A 14,263-nucleotide genomic window follows, 5' to 3' on the forward strand; every position below is an offset into this window, starting at 1 on the left:
ATTTTCACAAATACTGGAGCAATTACAATAACCTAGTGAAGAATCTAATTTATTTTATAGTTTAATTTTTAAAGCATATAATTTCTCTAGAGTAATTAATTACAGTTATTAAGTTGCTAAGGATAAATAAACTGATTTTGCATTTATTATAGAGGAATAATATCATTTGCAAAGAGGAAGATGTGGATGTGATTGGTGTAGATGTGACTGATGTGTCTGTAACTGGGTGATACAGCCCACATTATAGGAACTGTCTCTCCAGAAGGAAGAGTTGTCTTTTCAGGAATAGAGACAGGTTTCCACTGATCTAGGAATTACAGGATGAGTGCCTATGATGAGAACTCTGGCCTGTCAACATGGTATAGTTCAAACTGCTGCTGTTGGCTTCCTTAGTCTCATATCTGATGTAGGGAAGTGTATATGTGATAGAAATTAACACCTATGTGATGTAACAATAATCTTGCTAATTAATGTTCCTAGTAGTTTCAAAAGTAATAAAACCAGCATTCTGAGATAAAATAGGGAAGGATTTTGTTTTTTAAGCATTTAAAACTCTGCCTTTGTGCTTCTGAAAAGGTATACTGGAGTCAATCAACTCACCTGTGAAGTCAACTAAGCAACTGGAATTTCCTAGTTGCATATTGAAACCCTCATCAGCTTTCCTGAACCAATAGAAACAATAAATGTTTATTGAAAAGATGAATGAATGATAGATGGATGGATAGAACTATTTAAGAACATATGTTGAAGTTACCTAAATGTAAATATAAAGTTATTAAAACCACTGTTAACTTTTTAAGGGTATGTGTGGAGGAAAGAAAAAATAAAGTGTAGGATAAATCAAGTTAATTAATTTCTTGAAGGCCTCAATATGTGAAAATATAATGCTTATATTAATTAGCTTCTATTTTTAGTTGAAATCTCAAAACATTTTCTGAAGACCAGCTCGTGACATGGCTTAATATCTGTTTCTGCACTTGCTAAATAGATTTTCTAATTGTTAAGAGATGTGAGATTCTCCTCAAAGATTTGGGCAATGTGTTTTTCTACATCAAGGGCTTTTCTCCTTTGTCAGTTTCATCATTCCACTATTGATTTAGTAGGCCATATACATGGAAACCCAAGAAGGAGAGAAAAGGAAAATAATTGAGACTTCTAAGGATATAGCTTCTACACCTGGACAGCCATAACAAAATTTGTGTGAGTCAAAAACTTACACAGTTTTGAGAGATAAAGTAATTATATTTTTTTCTCCAATTTTACAAGTGATGTAAAAATATTCCTAGGAAAGATGAAAGGATAAGTTAGGAATTTGGCAATACTTAGATCTCCTTTAACAAGTCAGGTCATAGGGTCTTCCCCATTCACAACAGCTCACACCCTCTTTATTGTCTTCACCAGTCACTGAGGATGAGATAAATATTTTCTTATAAGATGTAACTAATAGTTAGACTGCACTTTCCCATTATTATAATGCCCCAATGGGTTACCAAGAAAAACACCCAGAAGACTGATATGTACTTAACAGACCTTCCAAATTTTTGGTTAATGAATTCAATTCAAAGAAATTTTGAATACTGAATTTTTGGTTCAGTAAATTCTATTCAAAGAAAACTCCTAAAACTTAATCTAAATTCCAAAATCTAATTATTTTATATTATCTATCAGTTCATTCATATCATTATTTGTTAATGAACAAATAATTCGAAGCTTAAAATTTCATTTTCCTCAAAATGATTTGTATTTAATAATGCAAATTACAAAAATGATTTCAAGCCACAATTACATTCTGTTCCAATTACTGTTATCTTTTTTTACCATAATCTATCTGAAACAGATACGGGGATATAATGAACTTCATTGTACTTTCATAGGGAAACAAACTACACAACTGACTCACTGATGGGGAAAGATATACAAGGACAGCTTTACAGTAGTTCTCGAAAGCAGTGTGGAGATGCAGGGAGGCTGGAAACAAAAAACCATTTTCTTCCAGAGCTGCACTCTTCCTTTCCGCTCAAAGAGGAGATTTTCCTTTTGAAAACTCATGTAACTAGAAACTAGCCTAACATTAATTCTGTTAAACGCTGGATATAAAGAAACATATTTAGTTCAGGCAATCATTTAGCAATTTTTAGAAAGTAGAGTCACTCATAGCAATTTAAATATTTTTATCTCTCTAATAAATAAAGCCGGGGTCCTTACAAAGGGGCTTAGATGCTATCAAACTGAATGAGGAAAATTCTCATACAATTATTGCATGCATTCTTGAGTTTGAGGTTCATTTTGTGCTTAGAAACAGGGCTATGAAAGCAGAAGGGATTAAATAGCACTGGTAGAGGACATGAGCTGAGCTCCAGCCAAGGGGCTGACTGCCTCTTACCTTTGCAGGCATTACTCGGCACTTTTCATGAACTGAAACATCTTGCTGGCTGCACAGGCAAGTTGAGTCCCTTTCGCTGCTCAATTGTTTTTTTTTTTTTTTCTCTGCCAAAAAGGAAGGCAGAGAAGACAATATCAGCATTGAGGAAAACAGCAAATAGTGCAAGTATCCAACAAGAATTACCAACTAAATTCCTGTGCCCTATGTTTCTCTTCCAACTCCCCTAGAATGCCAAACATAATCTTTTTATATGACATTGAACCAAAATGTGTGCCACTCCATGCTGCGTAATTTTTTTGAATGAATTACGGAATGAATTCATAGCTGATGACTTACCCTTGGTCATCTACATAGTGCACAGACCAAAAGAAGGACAGCATCATTATTTATCTGTCCCATCTCTTTTTAACATGCGGGCCATTCACAAAATCAAAGGACCTTAAACATACAGCCATAATATACATTTTCATAGTTTTCTTTAGGTAGCAAATTCCTCTTTTTTATGGAATCTGAGAAAGTACAATAAATTTTATTTAAATGAAGGCATTTCTGTGGAGAACTAAAATAACAAGCTTATTGGGATTTTTATTTATCCAATACTAAACTTTATAGATATTTACTAGTGCATTCATAAACAGTATCTGTGGAACTTTGAAGGTTTAATTCCAGTTGAGTTTGGGCCCAGAATATATCTCTAAGCTACTTGTCCTGGTAATTAGTATGTAAGACTTACTCTTGATGAATGGAAGTTTTGAGAACCACATACAGAATAATGGACTATAAAAAGTGACTTTTACAAATATCAAAAGTGAGTTTTTGGTCTAGGGAAGTAAGTTGGTTCACAAAAGCATTAGTTTTTTGATTAATGATGAATCCATGATTTAATTAATTTAAACATTAGGAATGAATATTTCTGACCTGGAGAATTTATTTTCTCAACCATGAAAGATTCATAGTGAGATTACTAAACTTAGACTATCTAGGTTCAAATTTGGTTATAGTACCTAATAAAATTCCTTGACTTCTCTAGGCTTCAATTCTCTCAATCATGAATTAACACATTTTAGATGCACACACAATTCTTGCACCTTTTAAAAATTGCACCCTTCCCCCATATACTGAAAGATAAACACAGACAACTATGTTTTAGACCAGATGATTCTCCAATCCTTTTCTCATAGCCGTAGCTTCGAGGTTAGGAGACACTGATCAGTGATAAGTGGTAAGAGAAAGTTAAGAAAGTTCTCTTTCTGGGCAATCTGTTATTGGGGTAAGAATAAGCGATTAAGAATGTTGTTGGAACATGAATTCTAACTGATCTAGAATTGAGTCTGAGGAAGCTGAGTATGGTCAGGTGCAAGCAGAGGATGCCAAGCAAGACAGCAAAAAAGAGAGAAGCAGACATAAAGAGCAGAGAAAAAGAGTGGGTTATTTTGATTTGGTTGCTCGCTTCTTGCTTCAGTTCAATTTCTTTATGGTTTAGCTGTATTTTGACCTATGGTATTTCCAATTATATACCTAAAATAAATGACCATTTACTTATACTAGCTTGAAGATACATTTATTCCTTGAAAACAAGTACTGTCTGACAAAACACTACATAAGAATACATGGAACATAGCAGGTTCTTAAATTTCATTCTTATTGCTTAAATTATATAGAATAAAACAGAAGTTCAGCAAAGTGTAATATTTCCACAAAATGAAGTGACAAACCCTGATGAAATAGTTTAAGTTTGAGATTTGAATCTGAGCCTAACGTTTCAGTTTTACACTCTTGTTTTAAAACTAGAAATTCAGCAGGCAAATATTTTATTGTAAACATTTATGTTCTTGATATATATCATTGAGAAATTTTTTCACCTAATGTTTTCATTAAAATAGATTTAAAATGCACAGAGCAATATTCCTCAAAAAAGGCTTTGAACATAATTTCAAGCTCTTGGATGAATATGTAGTTGGGATATTAGAGTCTGTACTACAAAATGTTAAAAATTGACCAGAAATAAAAGGCAGGCATTATTATTAAGCAATAAAAAAAATGGCATGACTCTTGAAGAGTGACTGATTTTGAGGAAAACTTATATACTGATAGATCTGTCAGAATGGACTGTCTGCCAATGGAATCACTTAATAAGTTGCAGAGGTTGAAAGCGTCCTTTTAAATGATCAATTTAAACTCCAAAGAGCATCTGTTAGACAAAACAAGTTTTTGCATACTTGACAGTAAGTTGTGCTTAGAATTTTAAATTGAGTCAAATTTATTTTCCACAGAAACTCACAGTTTTAGAAGTTATTATGTAATCTTTTGGCAAAAATGAGTAACATTCTGAATGTTACATTTCAAAATTCAAAGAATCTTAGTATAAAAATATCTAGTATTTTAAATGTTTCAAAGTAGTTCCAAAAGCAGAAGATAAATTGGTATGATAAAAATATCAGAAAGTTCTATTCCACTGGCATATTGCTAGAAATTTCGCCTTCTAATAATTCAGTTTAGTTACTAGGCAAGTAGTAGAACACAACTTAACAAAAAGAGATCGTTAAATACCAATCAATCAATCAATCACCAAAAGAAGCTATTTAAACCACAGTTACGTGCTAGAAGGCATAGGGCTAGCAGAGATTTGTGATATGCTCTCCTTTAATTATTGACTTTCCTGTGTATACCATGGACCAACATATAACCCACTATGTCCTCCTTCTTCCCCTATTAACTGTTAGTGAGCACAAAGACAAACTCAGAACCAAACAAAAATCACAATTAACCCTCAGGATTTGGCAAACATCTACTTTATCATTTCCTTCATCTTGTTTTATCTTTATTATTCAGGTTAATGTTGTATTTGATTTTATAAGTCAGACAAAATTATTTTTGGAAATAGAAAAGAAATAATCTCTACTTTCAACAGTTTATGCCATTTTAGGTGGTGGGCATTTTATCTCTGGACAGAGATAAAAATTCAAGGGCATACCCTTCTTGTGACAAACCTATATATACTTGAATGTGTGTATAATGTCTCCCTTTAATTTTCTCTTCTCCAAGTTGAAAGTTTTTCAATCTTTTAATCCTACCCTTTTATTAGAGATGATATATCTCAACTTCACTGACCTGCTTAGGGTAAAGACTGTTAATAGAATAATGATAGCAAGAGTAGCAAAGAGATGATGCTATCTTTTATATAAATTTTCCTTAGTACAAAGTACTGTGTCAAGGATTTCTTGTTGATTTAGCTTGTGTCTTTGTACAAATCAATTTGGCATTTTTCGTCACTAGAAGTCCAATGCGCTATCCATTGCGCCACAGAGCCACCTTCAATTTGGCATTTTTTAAATGGGTGACTGAAAGAATAAAACTAACTTTTACATATGAAAATATCTTATGATTCTCTTATTACCATGCTATCAATCATAAACAACTATTTATTGATTTCTTATTAAATTTAAGGGATTGGAGATTTCCTCAAATTTGTGACCAACTAGTTTTTTAGCCACCTTCTTATTTACAAGCTGGTTTTTGTTTTGAACTATATTACACATTAATTAAACTTTATAAATTTTAGCTCTCTTTTGCCTTAATGGATCAATTTCTAAAACTTCATAGTTATTTCTTGGAAATAGTCACACCATTTACTACATACCACTTAAACATTGATTTTCAATTCTAACATTAAGAATTGAGAAGTTATGATGTAGTAATACTCTTTGGATTGATTTCAATAGATTGTAACTAATATATTTCTCCTGGATATCACATAGTCATTGTTAACCATTTTCAACCACTAGTATACTGTTCTAGCAGCATATGATATAGATAATTAATTCCAGAAAACAGGGCTTAGGTTCATTCTAAAAATTCCTAAAATCTATAATTTTTACTCTAGTTTTGGATTCATGTTGAATACATGCTTTACAAGCATTCACACTATAACCTTTAATGTGAACATGTATACATACATATATGGTGGTATTTAATGAAATACAAATTCTTTCAGAGTTACTGACTTCATAGAAAACTGTTGAGAGTCAGAGTGTATTGCTACCATCAATCAATAATGAGGATTCAACTTCTTTCACTTGGAAGGTCTCCATAATTCTGACACAAAAGTTGTTTATCAATGATCAGAGATTAACAGGTCCTAGCTGGGGAGGTTGGTACCAGTGGGAGGGGGTAGGAAGTGGGGAAAAGGGCATGGGAGGGAGGCTACAGTGTAAATATTGTGTACACATGTATGTAAATGAAAAATGATTCCTTTTGAAACTATTCCAGGAATGGGGGGGAGAGGGAGATAAAGGAGAATGGTGGAGGGGGTGAATTCAAGTATGATATATTTCAATATATTGTAAGAACTTCTGTAAATGCCAATGAACCCCTACCCAGCACAATAATAAAAAAGCATAAAAATAGATAAATAAAAAGACATATATATGTGTATGTATATGTGTATACACATATACATCTACATAAACACAACACCTTCCTGAAGCAAAATAAGGAATATCTATTATTTCTATCTTGATCAATGTGACTGTTCACTCTTTACTTTGTCTCAGAAGGAAATTAAAGGGCTGGAGGAGTGGCTCAAGTGGTAGAGCACCTGCCTAGCAAGCGTGAGGTCTTGAGTTCAAACCCCAGTACTGTCAAAAAAAAAAAGGAAATTAAATTAGTCTGACACAATTTCCATTCACAAGGTCATAGTGATTTTATTCTGTGCTTTTCTAGATGACTATTTCAACATGTGGTTTTTGTTATTTTTGTTTTACTTTCATAGAAATTTCAAGATATTGATTTAAGTTGAAAATTTCAAAACTTTTTAATCACTTTTCTTTCAAATTTGCCTTTTCATAAAGTTTGCCACCAGAATTAACAAAGCATTCAACATACTCACTGTGACTGATGGAAATCTAAAAAATACCACTTACTTTTTCTGTGTTTTTATTTAACAGTTTACAAGAGAATAACAATTATGCTTTAGTCTCAATTCAACAAGAATCTATTTAAACAGGTTTATATGTAAGATTGTCTAGACTTCATTTAGAAATAAAGAATATGAAAAGGTATTTGGGATGATCAAAAACCCTGCATTCAATTCTTGATTTAAGGTTGTATTTGAGATTCTTATAGGGTTAGAAAACGCATTTACATAAGTGAAGTGCACTTTAGAAATCTTTGCTTGCAACTTGCATTGTTGATTAAAGTTTCCTTTCAACTATATTTATAATAATTCACAACAAGAAATAAACACTAATATATATATATATATATATATTTCTTGTGAATTGCTATAAATACAGTTGAAAGGAAATTTTATATGTGTGTGAATGTGTGGGTGTGCTGGATTAATATTAGACAATTATACCTCTTTGTTAGCAATATAAATGTGGGATTTGTAAGGCTTTTTACTCATTAAAATGACATGATGTCTTATTTTCCTCATTTATAAGAGTCAGTAAATATATTTATATATTTGAATATTAAAACTCTTGTCAACCAAACATTTTCCATTTTTGGATTTGAGGAATTGATACTCTAATAGTTTTGTATTGTTACATTACATAAAATAATAACAAAAAGAAATGTATTAACCAACAAAGTTCCAGTGATATTTAATGCTGTGTATTTTGTGAAAAATCAAGACTTTTGCATGGAAACACCACAAGGAAACTCCCTGTATAGCTACCTTTATCTCAAACAAACAAAATTGCCTTTTTATCTTTTCTCTTCTGCAAAAGAGAACAGGAAGGCGGAAGAGTTCCTGCACAGGGGAGAGATTTGGTACCCAGTGGGAGAGGGAAAGTGGTCAGGAAAGGGAATTGGAGGGTGAATATAGTGCAAAAAATGTGTACACATGGATGTAATTGTGATTGTGATACCTACTGTAACAGTTCCATGAATTGGAGGGGGGATAAAAGGGGATAAAAGGGAGTGGTAGAGGCAGTGAATTCAAGTATGATGTATTTGATACATTGTAAGAAACTTTGTAAATGCCACAATGAATCCTGACCCAGCACAATAAAGGAAAAAACAAAACAAAACTATGCATTACAAAAAAAAAAGTGAGCCAAAGCACAAGGAGCAGAGCAAAACTTCTAAATTGCTGGTATGGAATTCTAGAAAATGACATGTCTCCCAAATTTCACATTCACTAACAAAAACATTTAAAAACCGGGAGATATATAAATAATTACTAACTTTAGCTACAATATCTATTTATACTAAAGTTGAAAACCAGAAAAATGATTCACTCAAAGTGCTTAAGCAGCATTACCTAGCATTTTATGGCACCAATACTGACGATAAACTTTCATAATGCTGGATCAAATAAATCACTCCAAAACATTAAATTACTCAGATCAGATAAAAGTGCCACTTTGACAAAGTACTTTAATGGCATGTCAGGGTAGGAAAATCTCTTTGGTTTTAAAGAACATCTCTACATTTCTATCTTTACAACTAAATGTACCTTAGAACTCAAGTTTATATTTTGTACTCAAATATCAAATTTTTGTTTAAAGGTTTATGCTACTTACGTGATCAAATCATGCACACCAAAAATGACAAAACTTTACAAAAGAAGATGATGCAAAGGGCTAATTCAGAGAAAACACTTGGTGGTGGTAATAAAAACTTTGGAAATTAAACAAAAAAGGACTTTTTTACGTGAAAACATCGTTCAATCCTTTTCAAGAATAAATAATTCCTGGGATACTTACCAGGTTCCAATCCCTTTTGGGTTTTGGATTTATAAGTGAAAAACATGGCTTTTGTTCTGAATGATCAGGCAATCAATTGGTAGAGACACACTTGAATACCAATAGACCACAATATTGCACAATCATAAAGGTAAGTTAGTTGTGCAACATAGAAGTACAGAAGAGGAAACGATCCATTCTTTCTGGATAGGAAAGGAGTAGAAATGTTGCCAAGAAGCTTCCTAAACAGGTGAGCACTGAAATGGGTTTAATAAAATGAAAAGAAATGTGCTAAAAAGATAAAGGAAAAGGGTTGGGGACATGTCAAGCATGTAAAATTAATATGATGTTTCTGGTCACTTAAAAAAAAATTGCAAAACAGAATGTTAATAGTATTTAAAAGCATTCCCTCAGTGCCAAGCATTGCTTTATGTACTTGGCAAACATAAGGTTAGATTTTATCATGCCCTTGGCAAATGTATATATTATTATCGCTACTTTACAGTCGAGGAAGCAAAAGTCATAAAAATATCTTAAAAGTGATGCCATATATCTTAAAAGTCTAGCAGTGACCGAGCTAGACTCGGTCTATGAGTACTGATTTGCCTGATTCCTGCCTTGGGCTCTTTTCGTTATAGCATATTTGCTGAAAGTGTCTCTGCTCATGGCATAGAGCCTAGAACAGTGCTTATAAATATCTGCTTAATGAGTGAGTCGTTTGAAATAAAACTCAGTTTTGTTAGCTAATTTTTGGTGCATCCAGATCATCCTCAAGATTAGCTTTGCTCTGGAATATTACTCATCGTTATGTCTTCCTGCACCTGGTTTCCAATGACAAACAACTTCCAGTCTAATTAGCTTAAAGTGGCTACTCTGACAGATACTTGTCTTTTGTCCATTACAATAAGCTCATTGTACTTTCACATTTTCTCCCTTACCTCCCCTGCCTGCCCCCATACACAGTGGGAGTTCCTTAGGTGGTCATGGGTAATCGCAAACACAGTGTGATTCTTAAGACTTTGTAATTCTTTCACAACTTTAATGCCAATTGCTCCCTTTGGGTTGGTTGTGGGAAGATTGTTGACACTCCCAGACCCTTAATATGCAGTAAAAGCTTAGGCCAATATAGCAATGATGCCATTCTTTCCTCTGTTTCTGAAACAACCCACTATAATGTCTGAAACTGCCCTTCCATATAAGCTTTACTTTTTTTTTTTTTTTGAGAGGAAGAGGAAATACTGGAGTTTGAACTAAGGATCCTATACTTGCTAGGCAAATACTCTACCACTTGGGCCATTCCTAAACTTTATATTTAATAAACTTTGCTATTGATCTCCCCATGTTTTGTGTCTAGCCTCTAATCTTTTCTCACTGGATGCACTAATTGAGATAGCTGTGCTGGCCCTCCTGTAACAACGTGACTAGCTTTGCCAAAACTCTCTAAGGAATATGATGGATGAGACATTAGGAAAAATGAATGTTTTCATTTGAAAAATTCAGCTTAACCTTTGTAGAAACCAAAGAAGTAACCTCCATTTTCTAGAAGACGAAATCAAGGAAGAAAGAGTGAGAAAAAGAGATAATGATACATAATGTTACAGCATAATCCACTAAGGGATGAATGGAAAAGTCCACAGAGTGATCAACATGCCTGTCCTTATTCACCTTAATGAACACAGTGTTAGAATGTAAGAAAAACTGTGGTGGTTTAGGGGTGATGGGGGAAATTAGGGGAAAAGCTTAGTGGTAGAGCTGCCTAGCATGTGCAAGATCCTGGCTTGATACCCACTAAGGAGACAGGGAAATTATATTATTTTAATAAATACTTAAAGAATCAGAGTCTGAGACTGGAACAAGGAAGTAAAGGCTGGGAAGCCAGAGCAGCTGCCCCTCTCCCAACTACTTTTAGGTGCTAAGTTTCAGAAACTGGGAACCAAAAGAGGAGCTACCTACTTCTGCTTTCCTGTTTGAGATGTTAAGGAGCTGCAAGGATCCTTGGATGGGTGGAGAAAAAAATCATGTCTAGGAGAGGGAAGTTCTAAAGCATCGTATTGTCTTTGATTTAGGGTATGATTTGGGAGGGTGACCTCCCTGTCAGCCATCTCAGCCAGCTGGACCCATAGTATTCCTCCAGCTCTCCACTATAAAACTAAGAGTTGGGGACCACCATTTTAAGTCTTTGCTCCTGGGTAGGAAACAGGAAATATTTCTCTCTCTTTTCCTCCCTCCCCACCCCTTGTCTATACTTTATCCTGTTATACTAAAATAAAGCCTTGCTAAAACTTTCACCTTGTGAGACTCCTTATTGTGAGACACCTTGAAATGGTTTTCAATGTTTGTGGATCTCAAAGACCTGAGATTTTGCATGGAAACTGGGAAGCTGTGGGAGCCCCCTCATCCAGTGACACACTGAGTAAAAAAAGCAAATGGAGACACTGTGTAATTTCCTTTCAGGAAGCTTGTCTGTGAGTAGAAGAATGAGATGTTACTAGAACTACAGGAAGAAGGAAAGATTTTTAGACAGAAGGGAAAGGCATCTGATTAGATACTGGAGAAAAAGTACTAAGTAAAGAGTCATGATCCCTGAGAAAAAGAAGAAATGGTTCAAAACTCAGATCCTTATTTTGTGAGCAGAGATACATCATTTCACCTCCCTTAATCTCCTCTACTATAAAATGTGGGTTTAAATTAGATAGGATTAGAGTTTCATAAAATGAAAGGATGGATCAGATAAGGATCCACTTGGCAAATATATCTTCACATTATTTTATATTTCTCCCCTTCAGAGTAATTCTTTTTAAAAACAAATTAAAGTACATCTTATTGAATCTTCACTGGTAGTTCTTGACCAATAGTCCTTAACTGAAATTTCTTCATTTTTCAAATGAATTTGCCACTGGGTCCCACCAGGGTGCTGCTGCTTCTAAGAAAGCACAGGGCTGCTTATGTGAAAGGAAACAATTAATGTCAAGGTCCTGAGAAAGTACTTCCTTGGGGAATAAAAACAATAGAATATACTTTATCTGCGGGAGAGCTCTTCTAAAAGGAAATGAGTTGATTTCTCAGCTTGTGTGATATGTTTCAAATGACCTCAATTACATCCTTAGGAGAATAGTTTATAACTTTAGGCTCCTCTTTACTAGGATTTTTGCTGTAGAACAAAGAATGTGAAGTTTTCTTAATTTAATTTTTTATACATATTTTCTTGATTTACCTTGCCCCTACTCAGAGAACATTATTTTAAAAATGGTCAGTACTTCCTTTTTTTAAAAAAAATTCTCATAAAGGCAAAATTATAATCTGGTAGTTATTACTGCTTTTGAATATCTCGGCTAGGTCTTGAATGTAAACAAGGCTCTGGCAAGAGAAGTGATAAAGTCACAATTAACCAATGATTTGGGGAAGTACAGATTTCATACTTCTTAAAATTTGTGCATACGTTGTACTCCAATGAAATCTTCTACATTAAATGAGACATATATAAATAGTTGCAATCTACCTCATTTGATTGAATTTAGCCAAAAGCAATAAATCCTTATGAAATCCATGACAGTAAATTCGATAGTAAACCAAGGATTTGAAATGAGAATAAGTTCAACCATACCTTAGGCCATATCAAATATTCACTAGCCATCTTCTTTGAAACCATGAGAAGGTGATATGTCACCTTTTTTTCAGGGATAACAACAGAAAATTAAGGTTTTACCACAATCAGCTGAAAAATTTGAAAATAGATAATACTAAAAGAGCAAAAGAACTTGTAGCAAGCAGCACAAGTTCCCCAGTCTAGGAAACAGCAGACAGAAGCCACATAGTAATTTAAGCAGGGAAAGTTTAGCATGCAGAGATATTTTTATAATAGGAGAGTAAATATAAGGATGTAGGAGAATTCTAAAGGGTATTCTAAGAGCCCAGGAGAGTCCCAAAAGAGGGCAACTCTTTTGTTACTTGTTGACTTCTCCCATTATATTTACTTGTGAATATGTCTTCATTGTTTTAGTCCATTAGCATCTTGAGAACAGCACTCACGTTTGCATCCTTTACTATACAATGTAAAGTGTTTTACACATAATAGACATACAATAAATAGTTGGTGAACTAATTTATAAAATATTTATAATGATGTCATCTTCTAAGAATGAGAGGTAGAAAGAACAGTTCAAAATTCAACCACGATAACAATATCAAAAGCTAAAATGTAAAAACAAATTTATAGTACAACATGAAATTGATAGGCTTTATTGGAAACTCTAAATATTCTAGAAATAGTTTTCTTAATAGTCAGAGGTCTGACATATATATGTATATATATAAACTATATTGTTTTTATTGTGATTCATTCTTGAATAAATTAAAAGAGGATACAATTTTGATAGCAATTTTTATCAATTCATGTTTTGATTAATAGGTGGCAGAACATAGGTCAATGGGATTTTTATAAAGTTACTAAGAAAATTCAATGGGGAAAATGTAATACCTTTAACAACTTGTGTTTGAAAAACTAGATATCCACATTCAAAAGGAAGAATTTGAACCTGTGCATAATAACATAGTAAAATTAATTCAAACTTTAATAAAAGATTTGAATGTAATAACTAAAACACTACAACCATTTTTTTAAAAAATGAGTACTGAAATTCTGCATTACTTCAGAATATAACATCAAAGCACAAATAGTTAAAGAAAGGAATTGATATGTCAGACTACCTAAAACAATCACGTGCACTCCAAAAGACAATACATTACCCATAGAATGGAAGAAAATATTCATGAATTGTATATCTAATAAGAGATTGTATCCAGTGTATACATTTGAAAGAACTCTCAGGAATCAATAACAAAAAGGAAAATGCCCCAAATTTAAAAACAGGTAGAGGATTTGGATAGATATTTGTCCAAAATGGCTATATGAATAAGCAAGAATATATGAATAACCAGTAAGCACATCAAAATATTCTCAACATCATTAGTCAGTAAGGAAATGCACAAAACCTCAATGAAATAACTGCATCACACACAGAGAGTGACTTATAATAAAAATACAGATAATAACAAATGTTTCTGAGGATGTAGAGAAATAGTTACCCTCATATACATGTGCTCACATATATTTTTGGCTACTGGAGAGGCAGAGGCAGGAGGTCAACATAGGCAAAAGAAAGTCATTGAGACCCTGTGTCAAAATGCC

General features: G+C 33.3%; 1 protein-coding gene across 4 annotated transcripts in view; it reads right to left on the reverse strand.

Moving 5' to 3' along the window:
• LOC109681943 (sodium channel protein type 1 subunit alpha) overlaps nt 1–14,263 on the reverse strand; it is a 138,166-nt gene that overhangs the window by 110,055 nt on the left and 13,848 nt on the right. For all 4 annotated transcript variants that reach the window (XM_074071011.1, XM_074071009.1, XM_074071010.1 and 1 more), the window contains exon 2: nt 2,384–2,487. The gene's annotated coding sequence lies outside the window, so the exon portion shown is untranslated. The remainder of the gene's footprint in view (nt 1–2,383; nt 2,488–14,263) is intronic.

Source organism: Castor canadensis, chromosome 4 (assembly GCF_047511655.1).
Source record: "Castor canadensis chromosome 4, mCasCan1.hap1v2, whole genome shotgun sequence".
Lineage (NCBI taxonomy): Eukaryota > Metazoa > Chordata > Mammalia > Rodentia > Castoridae > Castor > Castor canadensis.